The sequence below is a fragment of the Magallana gigas genome, chromosome 1, assembly GCF_963853765.1.
Source record: "Magallana gigas chromosome 1, xbMagGiga1.1, whole genome shotgun sequence".
In the NCBI taxonomy this organism is placed as follows: Eukaryota; Metazoa; Mollusca; class Bivalvia; order Ostreida; family Ostreidae; genus Magallana; species Magallana gigas.
Window position 1 is genome coordinate 61,932,864 of NC_088853.1, and position 25,346 is coordinate 61,958,209.

At 36.0% G+C, this 25,346-nt stretch overlaps 1 long non-coding RNA gene across 1 annotated transcript; it reads left to right on the forward strand.

The window, feature by feature from the left end:
* The first annotated feature begins 3,608 nt into the window (after positions 1-3,608).
* On the forward strand, positions 3,609-4,886 carry LOC136274043 (uncharacterized). Its single transcript, XR_010712309.1, has 3 exons — positions 3,609-3,719; positions 4,165-4,289; positions 4,430-4,886. It is a non-coding gene; the product is annotated as an uncharacterized lncRNA (long non-coding RNA).
* Positions 4,887-25,346: the final 20,460 nt, after the last annotated feature.

Consider the following 25,346-nt stretch of genomic DNA (forward strand, 5'->3'; position numbering starts at 1 on the left):
GAAGCCCCACTCACTCCTAAATATTTTCAACTTTCATCACTGGCCTTTAGGTAGGGGGTATGAATTAGCTGAGCATGGGATGGAAGAATTGCAGGAGCTAGTTTCACACCCCCAATTTTAGAATATATTGTCTGAAGATGAGAAATTGGAAATAAATGAGCAATTTACTGCTATGAAAATGTACATTAGTCATTTAAGAACAAATGGTCTGTTAGATGTTTATTTTCTCTTTTTAAGAAAAAATGGTTACAGAGAGAGCTGGTGATGGCAAACAAATGTCAGCCTTAGTAAAACTTGTGCTGTGGCTCTTTACAGTTTCTCCTTCTACTAGTAGCTGTGAGAGGGGATTCTCAACATGCAATGTTATTAAAAATAAGTTGAGAACTGTGTTAACAACTGAATCTTTGCAAAATCAATTATACATAATGACAAATGGTCCAACTATTGACCAATTCCATGCTGGAAAGTGCATAGATTACTGGTTTGAAAACTCTGTTGGCACACCTCACTCCAGTGGACATAAGTTAAAAAACAGAGAAGATGAATCTGAGACATTTCTTATTTCAGGAAAATAATGCATGTATTATATAGACTAACACTGATGATTAAACTGTAAACAGTCAACGAGTCATAGCTGTGACTTACAGCACAGTCTATTTATTGAAATAGATACCAGTCTATTCAGTAGTGATTATTTGTAAAAGTTATTATACCAATAATCTATCAGTCTGGTATTGTGTTGAAATACTCATGTATGACTATATATGCCAGTGTATGGAGGAAAAATAAAACATATATTCATTGATATAGTCTTTATTCATTCAATGCAACAAATGGAAATTAATTATAACATAAATTTAATGATGTTTAACTTTAGGTAAATATATTTTTATCTATCATGAAAATATGGACTTGGAAATTTCTTCCTCGGACTTGCCTAAAATTTACTCTTTAAGTCCTGGACTTGACCATGATAAAAAAAAAATTGAACCCCTGATACCTGAGTGGTATGAATATATTCGGCCTAGGTGAGTCGTAACTGTTAAAAAAAGTTATTGTAATGAACCTAGGTGGTTTACCGAAAAATATATGTGTAAAGCTATTGCATGAAAGATAACCTTTTAGTGAAAGGGGTAGCATATATATAAGGAATAGCTTTGAGACACGTTTGCAGATTCTCGAGGCGGCAAGCTGCATGTGCGGTGTATAATTTTGTTAGCTAGACCAGATGTACACTGATGCATGATAAACGAATTGAAGTTTGAACTTGTTTGTCCATCATTAAGTTCGTATTAAGATTTTACGGGACTATATTTGAACATATGTTAGTATAATATATCTATCAAAAAACCGAGATAACTGAGTTATTAAGTTATATTAGAGTTATTCTGCTTAATGCGTACATGCGTGAAATTTATTTTTGTACATTGGTTATAGATGGTGCAGCCTACTATCTTACGGAAGAGACTTTCATTGAAAAGGTTGAAGCTCTTATCTGTCATAAAGAAGGTCAGAGGAGGAAGGCCAGAGGGTTTAAACGAATTTGCGCGTATTTCTAAGGAAAAGAAGACGGACGTCTTGGAGTTGGATGAGATAGAAAATATAGTCAATTCATTGACAGGGGAAAACATGATCTCATATCAGATGATGATAAGGAAGTTAGACTTATTGTTGCAGTCAACAGAACGACTGTGAAAGAAGAAACATGTAACTCTTTCAAGACCCGCATAGAACGATACTCCAACTGGATCAGACTAGTTCGTAGTATAGCTATATTGAGGCATGTTCTGCTCACGAAGGACTCCTGTGAACAGTCGCCCAGACGATGGCATTACTGTTCACAGTCCTTGAATTCAGGCACCCTGAAATCAGCTGAAATTCATATTTTGAAAGAGATACAAAGATCTGAATTCAGTGAAGAGGTGGAATGTCTCATCAAAGAGAAACCCATTTCTAAAGGTAGTAGCATCATTTCCTTGGCACCATTTCTGGACTCGGATGGTTTACTACGCGTTGGTGGTAGGATTTCTGCTGCACAGAAGTTAGTTGGCTTGGATGTACATCCTATAATCAAAAAGTTGGACATGGATGCTTAAAGATATAGATTAACAATAATCACTAAGCATGTAGAAATTTTTGAAAAAGTATGCATGGTCATGCTAAAGAACTCAAGAGAATCCTAGATACATGTAATTCTATGATTATTTCATTTTCAATTAATAACTTTACTTTCAACGACCAGCTCTCTCTCTCCCTCCCCTAAAAAATGAAAAAAAAAATGGTTTGTACTGTACTGGCGTGCGACCAGTTTTCGCCCAATACAATTTCTCGCAAGTACATTGTGACGTCATTTTATCAACACCTAAAATTATAGACGAAAAATGACGTCACATTGTACTGGCGAGAAATGGTACTCGGCGAGAACTTGTCGCACGCAAGTTCAGTACAAATCAATTTTTTTTTCATTTTTTTAGGGGAGATAGAGATATTATCTAGGATTTTCTAAAGTTCTTTAGCATTCTCTGTTAATTTAGTAGGACCGGAGAGAGAGAGAGAGAGAGAGAGAGAGAGGGAGACAGAGAAAGATGATGATAAAAAGTACTGGGTTTGTTAATTTTATTACATATCAAATAAAGCAAATGTCCATGAAATAAGGTGTGTACATTCACATATAATTAAACTTACCACGGGATGAGATGTGGAACTCATAAAAATGTAGCACAACATTTCAATCTTTGATGTGAAGGGATACCAATCTCCCTTGGTTTGTGAATCTGTTGATCTAGCATGTCCACTGTTGGTTGTTTCATTGTTTTCATGATTGCTAGGCCTATACTCATCGGACGGTAATTCAGTCTCGTCTTCTGACAGTAGAAGTTCTGCGGAAGTTTCTTGGCATTTTTCTGAAGATACGGTATCCTCTGTTATCGGAGAATGCAGCTCATTTTGAAGAAATATCATATTTTTATGTCTCTCAGATTGTATGTGCCGGTGAAAAAATTCTTTTTTATTTGTTTGAAAATTGCTTACATTGCAGTTCAAGTCTTCTGCGGGATCCGCGCCCGCCATCATTGTTTACATTGGTTTTACTGAGAATTGTAGGGATGTATGGTAGCAATTTTCATTGACGCGCTATTGCGTTTACCCAGTTACGCTTGAAAAGGAGACCTAACAAATATTGTAAACGTTAATAAATATAAAACACAACAAGTGATATATTTGATCGGAAGTGAGTTTTAAATAATGTGCAAGTCGAAGATACAAGACTACAACATCCCTTACGGACCACTTTTGAAGCAGACGTCATAGGAGAAAATCCGAAGATGATAGGCCCATTTGCGGTGAGTTATAAATTTGTCTAAAACAAATATCAGCTGTGTTTGACAGGTGTAAATGTGTTTGAAATTGATATTTACAAATGGTTGGTTTAAAGTTATGTATTTTTAAGTCAATGTAAACTCTTTCAATGCAGTGTATACATTTTTTAAAGTTGAAGTTGTTTACCCCCGGCCCCTACACATATGTAACGTTATGTATTCGTGTCATACCTTTTAACCAGGTACAGGCATATGTGTAGTTTTTTCGTTATCATTTTTTTGTATTACCTTAAAAGGATTCACAAGAGACTATTCCTGAGACGGAGTCACCTGCAGGTGGTTCCCAGGATCTTTTCCTTAATAATCCGGCCAGTATCAGGAATGACAGAACAGATGAAATAAGTAAGATATATATAATATATATATATATATATATATATATATATATATATATTCACACACACACACACACACACACACACACACACACACACATTTCATGTTTTTGGGCTTAAAATACAAAACAATACTAAAAATCACATAAGCGTTACTTATATGTTTGTTGTATAGCTGAAATCTGGGAACAATATAAGCAATTTTTTATTATCCCTTTTGAAATATGCAGTGTTCAGGTCTATATATATATATATATATATATATATATATATATATATATATATATAGACCTGAATATATATATATATATATATATATATATATATATATATATATATATATATATATATATATATATAGCTAAACATTGAAGCTAAAACATGCAATGTTACTCAATAAAAATGCCATTTTTGTTCATTATATATACATATATAGCATATTATATTTGCAGTTAGAAAATTAGACAAGCTCACAGGTGATGTGGCCCTTTTGCGAAGAGAATTGGCAGAGCTGAGGGGCAAGTCACCTGCGTCTGCCACCAGTAAAGCATTCAAGATTAACACGGCTTCATGCAAGGTTCAAAGTTAATTTGTTGTCAATATCAAAACCATAAAATACATTTGCTGATATGCCATTATAAAAGTTTTTTATATAATTTTTATGTAATATACACATGGATGTGTGTTTACATGCAATTGATTGACTTTGTATTTTAGAGGAGGTTCAACCTATCTTTAAGAAGTAGGTTCTCATGTCGCCCATGGCTGGAAGTCAAAAGTGATGACTTCAAGGTAAAAATTCTAGAGGTTGATTGTTTTCTGGGGCTTCTCGCTTAATGTAATCTGTGATTAATTTATGTAGGTATAAATGTAAATATTTCAGAATGAAGTTCACACTTGCCTGGCCATGGACGAATTGAGAACCAATCCTGCAGCATTTCAGGAAATGGTCTCCCATGCATTACACAAGTTCACAGAGCTCAGGAATCAATTTAGGAGAAAGATGTGTAATCATTTGATAAAAAATAGTGTTTGACTGCTATCTGTTGTCCAACTTTTTCATGTTCACTTTATGTTTATTTCACTTGAGTTGTTAACTTAAAAGTCTGTATGTGTAAAAATTTGTTCAGGATTTACAGTAGGTGAATGTATGTATAATTCTCTAGCATTAAAATTAAAAAAAAAAAAAAACAACTCTCCATTATACTTGCATGTGACAAATAGGTATGCCGCCTACCAAGTTCTTTTTTTATGGGAAGGGGGAGGGAGTGTGTATATAGGAACTACCTTGTCCGTCTGTTTGTCTATGGGTCACTCTGTCAGTGCAATTGTGTCCTATCCATAGCTCTTTCTTATGATGGAATATCAAAATCAGTCACTTCACACAAAACAAAAATTGTGTATGCAGCTTACCTTAGAGTAAAATGTAAGTCTAAACCAAGTTCATTTGGGCAAGTTCAAGGTCACTAGAAGGGAAAGTGCATAAATTCCCTGTGTATTTGTGTAAAGAGGGGGTAGATACAAACATATCAGATATGCTCTATTCCTGTTTCCTTTTTATGATCAACAGGTTAAATTACAACAAAAAGGTTAATATTAATTGGTTAACTCTTGATATATGAAAAGAAGTGCTAAAATATGTGACCAGCCATGACATTTTGGGTCCAAATGAGGAAATTTTCAAAAATGAGATTTTTGCTTATTCTTACACCTTATATGTCCAAATTTAATATTATGAAATTTTACTCTCATATACAAGCTAGCTTTTGAGATATGACGTCACAAAGATTGCTGGAGTATCTAGGGATTTGAGCTTATTGTGCATTTCTGTATATAATTTCTGCATCTGTTTGATTACATGTAACACACATAAAGTTACATGTGAAACACATTTTAAAATGCATTCATTGTTGTTTTGCAGTCTTTATGTTAGTTATATCATGCATTTACCCATCTAAACCAGTTGTAACCAGAAACATTCAGTACAGTGTGCAATATATTATTATTATTGTTAGCATTCTATGAAACAACTGGTCATAGTAAATTGAATATCACTGGAAAAAGAAATTCAGGTTTTAAAAATGCCAGGTTTTCACTTAAACCTCTTTTAAAAAATATATCAAGAAATAAAACTTTGTAACAATTATATATCATGTTTTAATCAATCAATCAATTAAACAATCATTCATTCAATCAATCAATCATTCGTCCATCCATCCATCATTCCATTCAATTATCCAATCAATAATCATCAATCAATATTGTAAAAAATATAAAAAGAAGTTGAACAAATACAAATTTAAGTGAAATTGAAATATCACCACAATTTACATGGATTTACCCATGTAATTTATGCTTAATTTATGTTCTACACGATGTTTTCTTGTGTCCAGTCAGTTTACATTTTACTGCATTTCCTGGTCGGTGATGGTAAGTCTATCTTGATGAGGGGTTTTGGCACAGTTGGCTTTGGACAGCTTTCCTTGTTGACACAATAGGGAGCGACCTCATTGAATAGGTACCACAGTCTGTGTGCATTAAGCCCTGATGGAGGAATCACTAATGGGAGAACAGTAGGGTCAACTGCTGCACCAGCTTTGAGGATGTTGACTTCCACTTCCTGACTTGTTCCATACTCCCTTACAAACACAATACCAGGATGATCTTTGTCCATTCTAAAACATTCAAAGCAATTCCTCCAATTACCCACAAATTAGGTTATAGAAAAAACCCTCTTTGGATACAAATCATTTAATGATATATATTATGTTTATAATCAGTTTTATTGACATTATCAAATACAGTACATATATATTAAATGGAAACTTAAACCAAACTTATATTTGACACAAAACTTAACTAGTGTAAGTTTTTTTTAATTTACATTTCTCTATGAGATATTTACGCGATGACTGTGTTATTCTTGTTTTGCCCACTACAATTATCCATGTGAAGCTTCACATCTGTTTCACCAAGACCATGGTACATGAAATGGTGATGCAGCATACTGGTCACAGTGTTTGCGCCTTTATTTGAGTGCTAAGCTGCATCCACAAGATAAAATATCTGGGTGCCTAAACGTATAAACATTACATTCAATTTAGAAAAAATAAAAGTAATTATTTCACTATGTAATTTACAATAATTCTAATCAAAAAAGTAGACCTCGGCAGATATCTTTTATCTCATAATACATAATTATGTATTCTCAAAGTGTGTATTTTTAAAGATAATTGATAAGAATTTTAGTCATGTACCTGATCCCTCACAGCAGATGCCAAAGCATTGACATTTTCTAGGTGTTTTAAAAAACAATGGCCCAACTTGTTGTGCATAGTGAGGATAATGCACTTGTTGTGCATAGTCAAAGCTGTAATGAAACCCAGACTGCAATGAGCAGGGTGGCTGGCCTAAGAAAAAGAAACAAAATATTAAAAGCTAGTTTTTTTTCAGAACTAAACTCATTGTGCAATGTTTCAATAACAAATATAAAAAATTGAGTTAATTTATTTGTAGAGTTTAAATGAACATATTACACTTCAACATTAATCATTGTAATTATATATAGCTTATATTTTAGTTAAAATAAATTTATAATATAACTTGTCATAATACATACATAGTGATATTGACTAATTCTTAATAATTCATGTGTATATTTTACAAATATGATTTAGGGATTTCACACATACATTTAATTATGCATGATCCTACTTTAGAATGAATATGCAATACCTCTTATTTTTTGCTCTGGAGCGAGTTGGGCAAATGTTGATTTGGCCTCAGCACACTGATCCCTGTAATGGTCCCTCTGTTCTTTGACATGTCCAACATGCTCTTGATATTTTGATAAAATATCCTCTTTTTCCTCTTCGTTCAAATTGCCGCTGCACGAAAGAGTTGACGAAAAGGACTGGCAAGTGTGACAGAGGTCTGTGGCAGGCTTCATGATCAAAATATGGGGGCACTGCTCAAGCCATACTCTTTTGAATTGAGATAAACATATTTTTCTCAATGACATCTCATCAGCAAGTGTCAAATATTCCTGGTGAACTTCTGCTTTGGTTTTGTCAGAGGGCAGTAAAATAGTTTTCTCATTTCTGAAATTTGGTAGTCTGCCAGGTAGGGGAAATCCATCTTTGTTGGCATAACTAATAAGAAACTGTTTGACTCTCTTCACATCCTCCATTGTTAAGGCATGTTTAGGGGATTTACCTTTGTTACCATGAATTCTAGCACTAAAACCATCTTGATCAAGGGATCTAGCAATGGAATCAATTGTTTTCCTAATTATCCCATGGGCTAAAGCAAATGTCTCTCGACACACCTGGATTCCACTAAAATGATAAACTTGTCTCACCCTTTCCCTTTCCTTTGTCTTTTTTTCTTGGCAGATGTTTCTGAAGAATTATTCCTGTGATGGAAGAGCTGCACCTTTATCAGCATATCTAGTTCTTATTTGTCTGTCTCTAAACACATATTTCTGTAATCATTCAGCACATTTCTGTAAACAACGGAGCTACATGGCTTACCATAGAGTCTACTGCATCCACACGTGTTTCCATAGAAATCATGCACACACTGTGCGTCTCTTTTGTCAGGATCAAATTTCAAAGTCATTATTATCGTTGTAATTCAGATCATTACACACATCTTCACTATCACAGTCACTTTCATCAGAAACACTAGTTACAGGTGAGCACTCGGCGCCGACATTGAATTCCACATTTCCGAAAAACAAATCATTCACATGCGACAGTTCGTCGTTGAAATCGTCGTCCTGGTCTATAATTGATGGGGGGATCGTACTGGCACTCGAAAACACGCTGCTTTGACTCATGATGACATTACGAACACATTTCACGATGGGTAAAATAACGAGCAGAAGATAGTTTACATTGACAGCGGAAGTTACGTTTATGAAAAGGGAGATAACATCGACAGCTACTTTCGCTTTCATTTCATTGTATTTAAGCAATATAATGCTGTCTAAAAAGGCATTAATTACATCTCGATATGCCATGGTTTTATTTCGCATGGCTAAAATTTAGAAACAGCAATATATTTCTTTTCCGGCGAAAAAATAAATTGGGGGGTAAACAATCGGCGGCTTGTTTAAAACGTGCGATGTTTATGACGTCAATTCTTTGTTTTGCAATTGCCGCATTTGGACCCAAAGTCTCATGACGCGTCACATATAATCATCATTTTATTATAGCAAATATTTTGTATAAATTGTATTAATAACAAAATAAAGGTAGTGAAATATATAATGCCTCGCAGGTATTTTTATTTTTTTCTTTCAGAGTTATTGATAATACTCTAAGTCTCTGTAAAAATGTCTCAAAATTGTTACCAAAAGATGATATAACGTTTGTTTTCCATTTCAACATTTTTAACAAAAAAGTAAATTCACAATATGGACAGATATGAAATCTAGATCTTTTAAGCAAAAATATATCATTTCTGTGTCTACGAACATTAATGCTTATGAAATTGAAGATTTTGTGAGGGCGCGAAGCGCCCGAAATGAAATATAAATTATATGATAATATTGTAGTGAGATATAATAATGCATTTACCTTCAATTCAACAATAAAAATACAGCTCTTTAAAGTGTGACTACCTTTAAATAGATAAAAATCACTCGGGTATGAAACCCCGATGCGCATGCCCCAGGTAAACCCTAACCGTTCGATAGATACAATCGATGACTTTCAATGCGAGCCATAAAAGAAAACTTCAAAATTTAATTTTGAGAGAATTTATATTAATACCTAAAAAATATTGATTATTCAGTCCATGAAATAAACACGGAAACTATTATATATCCATCAAATTGCACAGTCAGGATTGTTCAGCAATTCACTATGATCGTTTTTCATCTGTCACTCTTTTTTGCAGTAGAACCACAGTAAACTGTAGACTGTCTCAACTGGGCGTCGTTGCGTTTGTTGGTACAGAGTTATCCTCCTACAACACATACGACACAAATTAACCCAACTATAATATGAAATATACTATTTATACATAAACAATAAATCAGTACTACCCCCCTTAGCCAATAATCGGGCAAGGGTGGGAGGGAAGTGCATTATTATATCTCACTACAATATTATCATATAATTTATACTTCATTTCGGGCATTTCGCGCTCTCACAAAATCTTCAATTATATTTCAAATATTTCCGTGAGATATAATAATGCATGTTTAAAGCCGAAAATTACCAAACTCACCATATTCAAAACATTAGGTGTATAAGATATATCAGTTGTTTTAAATGTTCGCTCATTTGACCAATCTGCTTTTGATAGAATATCTTCTAAAGGTATTCCAGTATTATGCGCTTTGCTTGAAGAGACCATCCTGCACGAATGCGCATGATATCTTGATGTATCGATATCTGCTTCTAACATAACAGATTTTATCCAGTTACTGACTGTTTGTGCAGAACTCTATTATGAGGTTTCTTGGTTATACGCAGCAGAGGATCAGGTTCGGATTCAAGCTGCGATCTAAATGATTCAGTTCGTTTCTCGTAAACGGAACAACAATGTAAAACGCAGAGTTTTTCATTATCTGTTTTATCATACTGAACAGATCTACATTTATTATCCCTCTGAGATTTTGATAGACCTGGTAAATGAAACACGATACTCCCGTCCTTTTTTCCATAAAACGACGATCGAATCTAGCAATCTCTTTTTTGGGGCTCCTAGAGCAAGTAAAATGGTAAATTATTAAAGTAAAACTGAGACTTTAAGATAAAAAAGAACTGATTGTAAAGCCTGACATATAATATATATTGAAAAAAACAACAGGTAAACATATTTTTTTTAATTTGGTCTAGTTAATTTTTTAATTAGAAGTTTAGAACATGTACATTTAGTCCATTGGGGAACTAAAATGTGCAACCTTTCTACACTAAACTTTTAGTTCTCATCTGCATCCATTAGTCCGTCTGTCTGTGTCTGTCCCACATCAGCTTTGTACGATTTTTAGTCCCCTACCGGTTTCACCAGAGGGGACTACAGGTTTGCTCTGTGTCCGTTAGTTGTCTGTTACACTTCACGAATTCCCGCTTTTTTTCAAAATGCATTGGACTGTTGTAACAAAACTTGCTGGATAGGTTTGTATTATCAAACTACAGAACAAGTTTATACTTTGTTCATTGATTAACAGGTATTAACAAAAAAAAATTACTCTCAGAATGCTTGTTATACCGGTATATACTGGTATTTGCTCTGGTCTTTTGGGAATAGATATACAAGTAGTTACTAGTATATTCAATCATCAAAAAGTTAATTTTTTTAAAAATTGTAATAAATAACAGTGATTATTACTTACCAAGTGAACATATAATGGACCAATCCATGACCTCAATAAACTCAATGATCCTGAATTTTAAGATTATCAAACTGTCATAGATAGTTTTGATGATATCACTCACATTTCCATCTTGTCCTAGGTAAAAAAAAAAATAAAAGTAGCATCAATAAAAAGATTAGTAATGAAATGCAATAATGTTTTAAATTTACACATATGACAGTCAATATGCCATTAATTTAATATATAAATTTACATCTTAGCTAGCCAAGAATAATTTTGGTCTAAAAGGTTTTGTAGGAGCAACTTAGGCTAGCAAAGATAATATATTATAATATATACATATTTTATGTACTTTACTGTATATATTGGTACTCACATCTTTAACTTTGCCTTCATTCACAACACTTCTTACAATACCAGTCTCCATGATCTCTAATAGTTTTTAAAGCTTCCCCATCTATATTCTGGCATATTCTATCATACCATTCATCACAAATGTCACATTGAATCCAGTCATCTTCATCGGTTTTAACAAGACCACAGTTGGAACACACAGTTTCATCTTTACTTTCAAATTCAGCAACCACAGTTTGGGTTTTTCTTTTCTTTCTTGTATAAACTGACTTAACTTTTCTTTTTCTACCAACTGTTTTCTCTGACTGAGTTTGTACACTGCTACTTGATGGAACAGCCTCCTCTGAAGGTAACTCTGGTGCATCATCACTAGTAAGAACATCAGTGTTGGGAATACCTGGACAGTTTGGAATGTAATGAATTAGGTTGTCAATTATGCGCGGCTATGTTAAGGCTGCCCGATTAATTTCACAGCGATATGTAGAAAGTCACTTGTCTGTACTTCATAAGATATGAGGTCATAGTTAACTTTGACGTCACGATCTGCATTCCTTTCGATCGTTCTTAGGGAATGTATCGTAACGTAATAAGTGATATTCATTGTGCATAATAAAACCGCTTCATTCCTTTACATAGACACTGTTGTAAATACTAGTGATACTAAATTCAATATCACCGATATGGAGTATAAAAAAATCAACAGTTTTAAAGCTTCGTAATAGGTAAATAACTATTCATAAACTAATGGTTTTGAGACTCCCCCTGCTACGTGTAATCTAATGAATGGTGATATGTATGTGCATATAAAAACGGCTTGGCACAAGTGAAAGATAAAAACAATCTTAGTATATTTTACGTGAAATCGGGAGAGAAAATAAGTACCACTGTGAATCTTGCTGGGGGAAACCTACCGATTGACCCGATTTTGTGTAAATCGAGCCTAAAAGGTAAAAATGTGCCTAAGTTCGATGGCGGTGCGAAATGTTTTGACAATATTTCAAATAAACGAAATATATATATAAACCCCCAGCAATAACTGCAAATTACATTACTTATCGAAGGATTTTTCATAAAAATATTTTTGATTTAATGTCATTATTCACTTGTGCCGATGCGATTTTTATAGATTATTTACCGTGTTAGAATACACCCGTCACGTGCTTAAGAAAAATATATGACGTCACAAAAATACATCAAATATAGTGTTGGATGCCACTGTTAACTTGTGTAATAAAAGTTTAAAGAAACTCACTCGGTTAAAGCATTTTTCGATAATTAAAATTGTATCATTTTTTGATATATATTTAGCTTCGGACAGCCTTAACATAGCCGCGTGGTTGCTTTAGTACTTTTCATTGACTGTGTTAAATTGTAGGCTTTAGCAATATTAAGTAGTTGTGTCTTTGAAAATCCTTTTAAAGCTAAAGGTCCAGTTTCCAAAATGAGAGATTGGATTTTCAAATGAGATCGTAGTTTTCCAGGAGAGTCATCATTGTTTATGTACATCATTGTAAGTTTGGTTGTACCGTCTTTTAAAACACTTGAGGCTGATGATTCCACAACTCGCTTTCTCAGAGTGTCCGTTTTTTGCTTTCTGAAAACTTTGATCATATCCTTTCTGAACTGGTTATCTGCAACACGACAAAATCTCCAGATCATATCATCATAGAGTTCTTTTAAACTTTTCAATGCCATGTTCACATCACATTTTAGAAATGATTCATTAAAATCAAAGTTCTGTAACAAGTGCTTGAATGAGTTAAATAGTTCCTCATTTTTTGAGAGTTTTTCATTTACAAAATTTAAGACATTTGAACCTTGCATATGAAATGCCTGTTCATAAAGTTGGGACTTCATCTTATCCACTTTAATGAAAAAGTCTAAGACATTGTCTTTGATATTTGTCAATCCCTGGAAAATGTTCTGGTGTCTTCTTGTCTCTTCAAGAGTTTCTTTGTAGATGCTCTTATCCATCAATTCAACATAGGTAGAAGTTAAAAAATCCAACATTTTCACTTTCAGAAAACAGCCAGAAACAACTATCACTTTGTCTTTTTTGTACATGTTATTTCTCCCTAATTTCATAAAATGATGTTTAGATTTGGCAACACACCTGCCACATATATATCTAAGTTTGCCTACATCAGAGGAGTCCACTGTAAGATAGTCTTGTTTTGAACCTTGGGTTGGAGCGGTTTTCAAAGCCTTTGCTTTTTCTTCTAATACAAAGTGTGAAACTATGTCAAATAACTTGCTAAAAGTCAAAAAATCATGCTCAGCAGCATTGTGGTGAACACATTCTTCAATCATTGATTTATATTTATCCGAATTTGTGAATTTATACAACTCGGAATAATATTTGGCCCAATTCTTTGAGTCTGTTTTTTTTCCCTCACTTGTACTGCAAAGTTCAGAGTATGTTGTTGAGAGTTTATTATAAAGTTTACTTAAAAATGTTCTTGCATCGGTTTCATGTTTTTCAATGAGATCAGTCAGTCCAGAATGTATTAATTTTTGCTCATCTGTCTGTACAAGCATGCCTTGTATGCTCGACTTTATCTCTGCAAAGTCTATAAGACATTCAGTCTGCTGTGTCTCTGAAGATTCCTGTAGATGTTGAGTTTGAGAACTAACATTTTCAGATAAAGATTGATTACACATTCTGTCAATTTCAAGTATTTCATCTGAATCAAAGTCTGACAGTTCCGAGTCTGAAGATAAAAGTTTGTTTTCAAAATCTTTGTTCAAATCTTCTTCCAATGAATATGAAATTTTGCAGCATTCTAATGTAGGAACAAATGGAAATGATTCCTTGCTGTAGAAATAAAAAATAGCAGCATCTGGTTTCAACACATTGCTTGGGTGAAAGTTTAATAGTCTCAATCCTTTCTTCTTTCTTGCCCGTCCAATTGCAACTCCCAACATGCCTGCTTTAAATATATTTGAACAATCTACTTCAACTCTGTCCAATGTCAAACCTTGAGCTTTGTGAATGGTTATACCAAATGCAACCACTAACGGAATTTGGGTTCTGCTCGCAACAACTTTTTCATCCTCCGAGCTATATGCAGTGAAAACTTCTTTCTTTAACTCTGTCACTGTATTACTGAATGTCACCGTGACTGAATCTTTTGATATGCTTAAAACTTTTCCTTGAAGACCATTTACTAAGGTATTGCTTAAATTTTTAACAAGCATAACAGGACAATTTTCTTTTAAATACAAACATTTTGGCACAGGATTTTTTTCTAAATAATTAGCATCCCCTTCATCAATTGCATTGAAGGTTTTGATTTCTCCAGGTAAATCTATTAATAGTGACGAGTTAAATATTTCCTTGTCAAAATTTCTTGCAAAAAGACGCATAGGATTATCTGCAGGTGGGAGGGCTCTTTGCAGACGTCTCAGTAGATTCAAACTTTCACTCGGAAGTTGGCCCTTTGACACATCATTGATAGCATTAACAAAGTCTGCTTCATCTTGTCTCATCACTTTCTCTAATATTATTTTGTGTCTAAACACACTCGAAATTTTTTTAGATTTAAAGCAAAAGTCACCAGAATCTAGTTTCAATGCATCAGGGACAGGGGGCAGTTGGAAAAAATCCCCTATGCCTACAACTTGAATGCCACCAAAGTAATTGTCATTTGCTCGAATTGTTCTACATATATATTCTAGTTGGTTAAAAAGTTTCAAGGAAAGCATGGACAACTCGTCGATTATCAAAATATCTGTTTTCTGTATGTTGTGTTTGTATTTTACGAAATGTTCGTCATGTAAAATTTTCGTATGCAGTTTTTCATTAGAAAATCTGCCATCTCCAATACCCGACCACGAGTGAATTGTCACACCACCGATGTTCAGGGACGCCACGCCTGTAGTTCCTGTTACAGCTGTAACGTGTGTCCAGCCGAGCGGTTGCTATTATTTATTTGGACACGTACCCGGTTACACCCGGGATTCTGCAGAACATTTTATTATAAATTGGCCTGTTGTCTTTCAGGCTAAAAACGAACTGAATTAATATATTTACGCTGATTACTTTAATAAATTTACTAAATCAAGATATTTACGACGATTGGTACTTAATCAAATATTAATTTCACAGGGATTTACCTAAGCCCAAATCAACCACAAGTTTACCCTTATTAAACTTGCAATCCAATGTCCCCCGACCACTAGCCCAGGCTACCAAACTACCCCTTTACCAATGCCCCCAGACAATTGGTATAACCAAGGGTTCAGGCTACTGACCTGAGGTCTCTAACCAGTTGATTTCCCCAGCTCCCTTTGACACTGGTGTACAGGCTTATTCAGCCTTTATTGCCGAGTGTCAAAGCTACGGTGGTTGATCAACTGGCGCAACCTATACTATAAGGCTTCTTCAGCCTTATGTAGCCTTTAATATAATATGGCCTATTCCGCCCTAATACGTAGCCTTTACTTACTCTATGCTCCTAAAGATCTTCTCAGTCTGGCTGCAGTGATCACACTCTCTGATTCTGCCGACTACCGCTGTTTATATAGCCTCGGCACATTCCATCTTTACTTCCAAGGGGGAACAGACTATTACCATGGAAATACCCTGTACGACCCTATTTTCTATAATTGGTATGACCTGATTCGTCACATCACCCACCCCTTAAAGTCATACGTCCCGTATGAATACAACTATTTATTTTTTTTTAAATTTTATTAAGCTTCAAACAATAGGGACTCAAGAATATCTTTCTTAGAATCCAGTTCTTGCATATTCATTTTGACATTTAAAATGTACAAACATTCACAACAGTTTCTTTCTCTCGATCTTCTTGATCTGTTTTCCCTCTTCGATCCATTTGGTGATGATCTTGACACTTTCAGTAAAGTACAGTGGATCAGTTTGGCACTCTTTGTCTTCAAAGGAAGGTTTGTCCGCAGCTGGCTCACAAGGCGGAGTAACAACGTTAGTCGCAGCTTTTACTGGAGCACGTACAGGCAACGGCCTAGTTGGCTTCCGGTAGATTTTTCCTTCTTCAAGCTACAACTCTTTTGAACTCATGGATTTCTTCTTGCTGCTCGCTTCAGCTGAGTCATCATTATCACTTTCACCATCACTTATATCCTCTTGTAGTACGCTTTGGAGGTCCCCGGGGTCCTGTCTGACCCAAGATTCTGCATCTGACTCATTGCCGTCACACTGAGCGCTACTCAGATTCAACCCGTCTGCCTCGCCACTGTTTTCTTCACCAATGTCATGTTGCCTCTTGAGATGCCTTCTCAGATTCTTGGGGGTAGTAGAACTAAAATCGTAATAGTTACAAAATAAGAGATTCTGGCTACAATTACCGATGTGTTTTGCCAATTCGTCATCTCTATTGAACCGGTAAGGACAGAATGGACATTTCCTGCCCTTGTTTAACGTGATCTTCGTCTTTGGCATTGCAACCTAAAAAAAAAACAAAAAAAAACAATGCAGATGTTAAACTATCTTTCTAATAACAACAGCTACCAACAATACAGATTTCCACATGTTTATCTAACTCTATATCTAAACTAAACTAATCTCTAATATAATCTGACATCCACTTAGGAGGACGTCTTTCCCTTTTCGAAGGACCAAGCAAACGCTCATCATTTGGACACTGTTGTCCCAAAGTCGACTCTGACACTTGGTCGCCAATCTGATTATTCTCACTATCAAAGTCATCTACAACATCAGGTTCTTTCAGTTCCACGATGTCATTCGGACTTTCCCGCTCAACTAACTCATCCAGCTGACTGGATTCTCCCCTTAATAATAAGGGATGTTTAAGTCTGATCCGATCTACGTGGACAACTTGTTCTTTACCCCTTTGTCCACAATCTACCCTATAATTAAGTTCTGAGCACTTGCCCAAAATCTTGTAAGGTCCCCGCCAGAAAGATGTCAATTTTGCAGATCTACCAACCTTCTTAACTGGAAAATATACAAAAACTATATCACCAGGGGAAAACTTTTCAAAGCTAAGCTTCCCATCATGGTATGTCTTTTGTCGACACATCGCTTGCTTTGTATTCTCTCTTACTATACTGTGGGCTTCTTCTAGGCGTTCCTGTAACTCCCAAACCCATTGGTTTCTAGGTGTGATTTTCAAATCTCCTGGTAATTCGTACATGAGATCTAAGGGTGTAGTTGTCTCTCTGCCTAGCATTAAGAAGTTCGGGGTATAACCAGTGGTCTCATGAACAGCTGACCGATAGGCTTGCATAACATATGGAAGAGATTCATCCCAATTTGTCTGATGGTCGTTCACATAAGCACTAAGCATGGTGGCTAGGGTTTTATTAAACCGCTCTACCATTCCATCACTTTGAGGGTGGTAAGGTGACGTCCTTGTTTTCTCGATATGGAGTAAGGCACAAAGTTCTTGGAACAAATTGCTTTCATATTGCCTACCTTGATCGGAATGAAGTATCCTAGGCACTCCAAGTTTTGCAAAGACTTCTTCAACCAATATTTTTGCAACAGTTTGAGCTTCCATGTTAGGCATGGCGAAGCTGTCTGTCCATTTGGTAAAATAGTCAGACACCACCAATATATATCGGTTACCCCTATCTGTCTTTGGCAATTCCCCTAAAATATCAGTAGCTACCCTTTCCATGGGGATTCCAGTTTCTACAACTTTCATTGGAGCTCTCTTGGTAACGTTTGGACTTTTTCTTTTCGAACACGTCTCGCAGCCTGCAACGTATGTTCTAACATCCTTTCTGCATCCAGGCCAATAGTATTTGCTTCGTACCTTTTCCAGTGTCTTTTTATGACCTAAATGCCCAGAACCTTTAAAATCATGGCAAAAGTAAAGTACCTTTCGTCGTTCTCTGGCTGGTATAACAGCTTGAAATATATCATTTCCTTGTCCAGTTACCCATTTCCGGTAGAGCAAGTCATCTTTGATGAGTAGCATGTCCCATTGTCCCACAATTTCTCGGACGAAAATACTTTTTCCTGCCAGATCCTCTGATTTTGGTTTGATCCCTCCCTTCAACCATTTTATGACTAAGGCAATATCCGCATCTTTTTCTTGGATACTTTTCAAAGATATGTCATCTGGCAATTTGGTTTCCTCTGCACTCTTAGTAATGGTATTGACAGACCCAGGCATATCCTCTTGATCCCACGAAGAAAAAAAACCACACTGTTTGCAAGGAATTCTACTGAGAGCATCAGCATTCTGATGTTGAGCTCCAGGTCGATGTTCAATCAACATGTCATATGTACTAAGCACCTCTAGCCACCTCGCCAGTTGGCCTTCTGGGTTTTTGAACTTCATTAGCCACCTCAGTGAACTGTGGTCCGTTCTTAGGCGAAATTGTCGTCCTTCCAGAAAATGTCTAAAGCCTTTAACAAAATGGACAACCGCCAGGAGCTCCTTCCTAGTGACACAATAACTCCTTTCACTCTTCGACAAGGTACGACTTGCATATGCGATCACTTTCTCGTGACCATCTTGTTCTTGAGAAAGTATAGCCCCGATTGCATCCCTGCTAGCATCGGTATCCAATATAAACTCTTTACTAAGGTCAGGATGACCTAAAACTGGAGATGTTGTGAGTTTATGCTTCAACAAATCAAACGCAACCTGGCAATCATTATCCCAGACAAAAGGCCTTCCTTTCTCAGTCAACTTGTGTAGGCACTTAGCAATCTTCGAGAAATCTTTTATTAACTTCCTGTAGTACCCACAGAGGCCAAGAAAAGATCTTATCTCACTTGCATTGGAGGGTACGGGCCAGTTTCTCACACTTTCAATCTTTTCAGGATCTGTGATTATTCCTTCTTCTGATATAACGTGGCCCAAGAACTTTACAGATCTTTGAAACAAATGACATTTCTTGGCCTTTAGCCGCAATCCAGCAGACAGAAGTCGGTCAAACACTCTCCTTAAGTTTACCATCATTTCATCGAATGTTTTACCCATTATGATGATATCATCCAGGTAGACTAGGCATATGTCCCATTGCAATCCAGCCAATACCGTTTCCATAAGTCTTTCGAACGTGGCAGGTGCACAACAGAGTCCGAATGGCATTACTCTGAATTGAAAGAGACCTCTGCGAGTGGCAAACGCTGTTTTATTTTTGTCTGCAGGGTCAAGTTCTACCTGCCAGTACCCAGAAAACATATCCAAAGTAGAGAACCAACTGTATCCGGACAATTGCTCCAAGGATTCGTCAATCCTGGGCAAAGGATATGCGTCTTTGACTGTGCTAGCATTAAGACGCCTGTAATCTACACAGAACCGATAGGAATTGTCTTTCTTTTTCACTAGCACAATTGGCGAGGCCCATGGGCTTATTGAAGGTTCAATGATATTGTATTCCAACATTTCCTCAATATTCCTTTCAATTTCCTTTGACAGATGGGCCGGAGCACGACGAACTGGTTGTTTGATGGGTCTCGCATCCCCAGTATCAATTTTATGCTTCACAATGTTGGTTTTCCCAAGATCATTGTTACTTTTGGCAAACAACGATGTGTACTGCAACAGAAAAGCTTTCACTTCCTTGGCTTGTGTCTTTGAAAGATGTTTTACAGAGTCTTGATACAACTGTTCAATGTCATGCCGCTCTGCTAAATTACACGAGTCACTTGAGCTCACCGCGTCTGTTTCTTGAAACTGACCGATTTCAGTATTCTTATAAACCACCTTTGGCTCAGGGTCTACATTCAACAACCTAACAGGTACAATGTTTTCAAGAGGTCGGACAAATGTTCTGGCTGTCAGTGGCCTATTTGTGTCTTCCCTTTCTTTAGACTCTACAATACCTTCTGATTGTAATTTTCTATCATCCAAGGTACACACTTTCCCGGGTACAATTAATTCGCTTCGAGGGGGTATGCTGACCGTTTCTTTTGCCACTACCCTAAAGCATCCAAATTTACCTTCGTAAAGCACTGGAATCCGTTCATCCTGAAATGACAATACACCATGTTTCGTATCTATGATCGTATCAAAACGCTTGATCATATCCAACCCCAGTATACCCTCAACCTGAAGATCGGCTACCAAAGCTAACGTCTCTACAACATGGTTCCCTATTTCCACCTCAACGTTTACTTTCCCTTCCAGTGCCAATTCTTCACCATCAGCAGTAAACACTTTCATGCCAGGTTCCTGAACCTGTACTTCACAATGTTCTTCTACGGCTTTCATTGATACTGACGACAACATGGTGACAGTGGCCCCTGTGTCCACTAACATTTTCACTTTAACACCATTAATCATGGCATATATGAACATTCCCGCTTCATTTGAGCATGAACCAAGTCTTCCAGTCAGATGACCATTTGACCCCTTATGTTCATACTTTTTCACAGTATCCCGCTCTTCTGAAGTTTTATTATCTTGTGTACCCTTGTCCTTCTCTGGACAGTTCTTTTTATAATGTCCTCTCTTATGACACCCGTAACATTTAACTGCACCCATTGTTTTACCTGGTCCAGGTGAATATTTGAAAGGCTTTCGATCAGACTGGCCTTCGCCCTTTCTGAGCTGTTGTATTTCCTTGTTCATATCTGCCACATTCTTTTCTATTGATGCCATCCAGTCCTTCAACTCTATCTTGAAAGATTCCTCACCAGGTATCAGTCATCAACTGGTGTTGGTAGGCCCGATAACCTCGTTTGTCTTCTGCCCTAAGGTATGCCTCCAATTCTACGGCGTGCTTTATGGCATCATTTAAATCCCTTGGACGAGCTTGTTTAATTCTTATCCTCATGTCCGAGTCAGGCAAAGCATCCAGGAATTGTTCCATGGCCAGGGTTTCCCGCACTTCAGATGGGGCTTTTGGGTAGGCAAGATTGGCCAGTCGTCTAACAGCTTGTCCTAGTTCTGGGATGGTCTCTGTTGCTCTTTTCCGCCTTTCCCTCAGTTGAACTCTATACAACTCTGTTTGGTTGGGCGGGGCAAATCGTTCTTCTAATGCCTGAACCAGATAGTAATAATCGGTGTTATCACCTGGCAAATTTCCAAGGACCGCTTGAGCTTGACCACGAAGAGATGCTGCGAGAAATAAACCTTTCTCCTCTTCTGTCCACCCATTAAGTTTACCAACGGTATTAAAATGGGTCTTATAGTCCAACCATGAACCACTTCTATCATAGGTTGCCGCTTTGACCTCCCGTCTATTAAACCTCCGAGTCTCCGTCTCTTTTCCTTGGACAGTTGGTCGACGATAACGCCTCTCAGTGACATTACCATTATTCACCACAGGTCCAATGCCGTTCCCATTTGTTTCATCCCTTGTATCCATTTCCTCATTAAACCTTACTTTGGGACGAGTATGGTCCAATTGACTATCGGGTCTAACATCAGGAAAATGGTCAGCCAAAGGGCTCCTGGGAATGATCGAAGAAGGTCGACCACTGGCAATTCCCGAGTCATAGTTATTACGAATCTCCATTTCGCGAGGCCTTGGCGTTGAATGCATGACATTTCCTTGCTGTCGGATACTTTTCTCTAGCTCTCTTATTTCCTCATGTAGAGCCGTCAATTCTCGTTCCAAGTCAGCAGTTGCCATTATTCACAATAAAATATAAACACACTAAACCTTGATTAAAGTACCAGAAAATATCAGAACAAACAAAAATCAATTTCCCTGATCTGCATAATCCAACCTCTGCCACCAAAAATTATGTAACGTGTGTCCAGCCGAGCGGTTGCTTTTATTTATTTGGACACGTACCCGATTACACCCGGGATTGTGCAGAGCATTTTATTGCCTGTTGTCTTTCAGGCTAAAAACAAACTGAATCAATATATTGACGCTGATTATTTTAATAAATTTACTTAATCAAGATATTTACGACGATTGGCACTTAAATCAAATATTAATTTCACAGGGATTTACCTAAACCCAAATCAACCACAAGTTTCCCCTTGTTAAACTTACCCAATGTCCCCGACCACTAGCCCAGGCTACCAAACTACCCCTTTACCAATGCCCCCAGACAATTGGCATAACCAAGGGTTCAGGCTACTGACCTGAGGTCTCTAACCAGTTGATTTCCCCAGCTCCCTTTGACACTGGTGTACAGGCTTATTCAGCCTTTATTGCAAAGTGTCAAAGCTACGGTGGTTGATCAACTGGCGCAACCTATACAATAAGGCTTCTTCAGCCCTACGTAGCCTTTAATCTAATATGGCCTATTCCGCCCTATTACGTAGCCTTTACTTACTCTTTGCACCTAGAGATCTTCTCAGTCTGGCTGCAGTGATCACACTCTCTGCTTCTGCCGACTACCTTTATTTATATAGCCTCGAGACATTCCATTTTTACTTCCAAGGGGGAACAGGCTATTACCATGGAAATACCCTGTAATACCCTATTTTCTTTAATTGGTACGACCTGATTCGTCACATCCAGAAGGGCGGACACTAGAAAGTTTTCAGAAAATTAAGAAATCTCCGTTTGATTTTGAAAGATGCCAGTTTAAAGAAGCGATAAACAGAAAAATTTAAAGACTTAGGCGAGGAATATCTGTTCCAGAAAGCAGTGATGAGGAATCGGACCAAGAGTAGACACAGGATGAAAATCGACCATTCAGTAAACTGAATGGTGACTGATTGGTGACTGATTTACTACGGAATGGTCCCTGACAAGGTACTTTTCCATCAGCAGTCCGTTACAATTCAGTGACCATTCAGTCAACTGAATGGCAGAAACCATTCAGTGACCATTCAGTTACCTTTCAGTGACAATTCAATTAATTTTCAGTGACCATTCAGTTACCTTTCAGTGACAATTCAATTAATTTTCAGTGACCATTCAGTTACCTTTCAGTGACCATTAAGTTACCTTTCAGTGACCATTCAGTTACTTTTCAGTGACCATTCAGTTACCTTTCAGTGACCATTAAGTTACCTTTCAGTGACCATTAAGTTACCTTTCAGTGACCATTAAGTTACCTTTCATCGACCATTCAGTTACATTTTAGTGGTCATTCAGTTACCTTTCAGTGACCATTAAGTTACCTTTCAGTGACCATTCAGTTACTTTTCAGTGACCATTCAGTTACCTTTCAGTGACCATTAAGTTACCTTTCAGTGACCATTAAGTTACCTTTCAGTGACCATTAAGTTACCTTTCATCGACCATTCAGTTACATTTTAGTGGTCATTCAGTTACCTTTCAGTGACCATTAAGTTACCTTTCAGCGACCATTCAATTACATTTCAGTGACCATTCAGTTACTTTTCAGTGGTCATTCAGTGACCATTAAGTTACATTTCAATGACCATTATGTTATTTTTCAGTGACGATTCAGTCACTTTTCAGTAATCATTCAGTCATCTTTAAGAAACAATTCATTGATAATTCCGTCATCTTTAAATAACCAGTTTGTCACCTTTATGTAACTATTAAGTAACCTTTTTCTGATCATTCAGTCATCTTTAAATATCCACTCTATCACCTTGAAATAACCATTCATTGATGGTTCAGTTTTTCTGTCATTTACGGTTCATTTCTACTTTGGTGACCATTTAATTATGTCCCAGTATTCATCGTATTCCATCATTGTCATTCAATCACCTTAATTATTGATCAGTGACAATGCAGATTAACAGTATTTATGCCTTTGTATTCAACTTTTTTCAACGCAAGTCATTGATTTCATTAGAATTTAGTGTTTCCTTTTTCCGCTTATTCTTGTGGTAATAATCATACTCTGTATTTATAGCGTTTATTGCAAACAATTGCAAATGCTTCCAAATTCATATATAAACAATAAGCATCATTAATAATTTATTGAAATTTATATAAAAAGGTTAGGCCACACCAATACAATTTCTTGTTCGTCAGAAGTTTAGTGAAAAAGGACACAAGAGGGCAGATTGAATAATAAAATTTAAAATTTTTCAATTTGGTAGCGAAAATTTTTAGGTATTAATAAATAAGTTTGAGCGGAAGCTTATATTTCTTCTACTTGATTCTAATTAATCAAATTAAATTAGTTCAAAATGCTAAAAATATAGCGGAGATAGAACATAAAACAGTGTAAAATTTCCTGGATGCAGGAAATTAATATTAATATTATTGTATACTTTTATTTAAACAGGAGAGCGCATGTCTGACAAAGAAGAAATTATATTGGTGTAGCCTTAAATCATGTTTACAAAACTATTTACACAACATACACATTCAATATATGTTATGGCAAAATGAATATCAAATGTATATTCTCTATTTTAAAACATGAACCATCCAATAATATTGCATAATATTTCATAAATAAACCTCGAAACTAGTTGAAGTTGTGCAAAATATTTCCTCTTTACAATCAAATCAGATTTTATGGGAAAAAAGTCACTGTTCAAGGTAAAAGTTAATAAGCTGAAAAAATTTATATTTAGGTAAAGTACTTTTCATAAGTTGATTACAGGAACAAAAAGGACTGAGAGAGGGTAAGGTATCTTATAAATTAAAAACAGGTTTATCAAGGATAAAATAGCTACTATTAAATAAAGAATAAATATAAGGAAAATTAAATAAGCATAATTGATACCAGTATATTTCAAAATAAATAACCATAATTGTTCATGCATTTTAGCTACTATTAAATGATAAAAGGAAATATAAAAACAAAAGCAGTAAGCAACAAAAATGTGTTAAATAAATATCCATCGAGAACAAGGGCCATCTTTCTACGTTGTGTTTAAAGACTATGAAAATTTAACACATTTTGCACAAATTCCTTAACAAAATACTGAAAAGATATCATAAGAAAATACCTACTTTAAACAATTTTTTAATTTAAAATTTTTAAAATTTAGATCAGTCTGTCTTCAAAAACAACTTATAAAAAATTGGCTTTACAAATAAAATAAATACTTATGAAAACATTTATAATTTACATTTTCACTTTCACACTCTAATCACTATTTTCATACTCCCTTCGAATGAACTTTGGGCAGTCCTCTGGTGCTG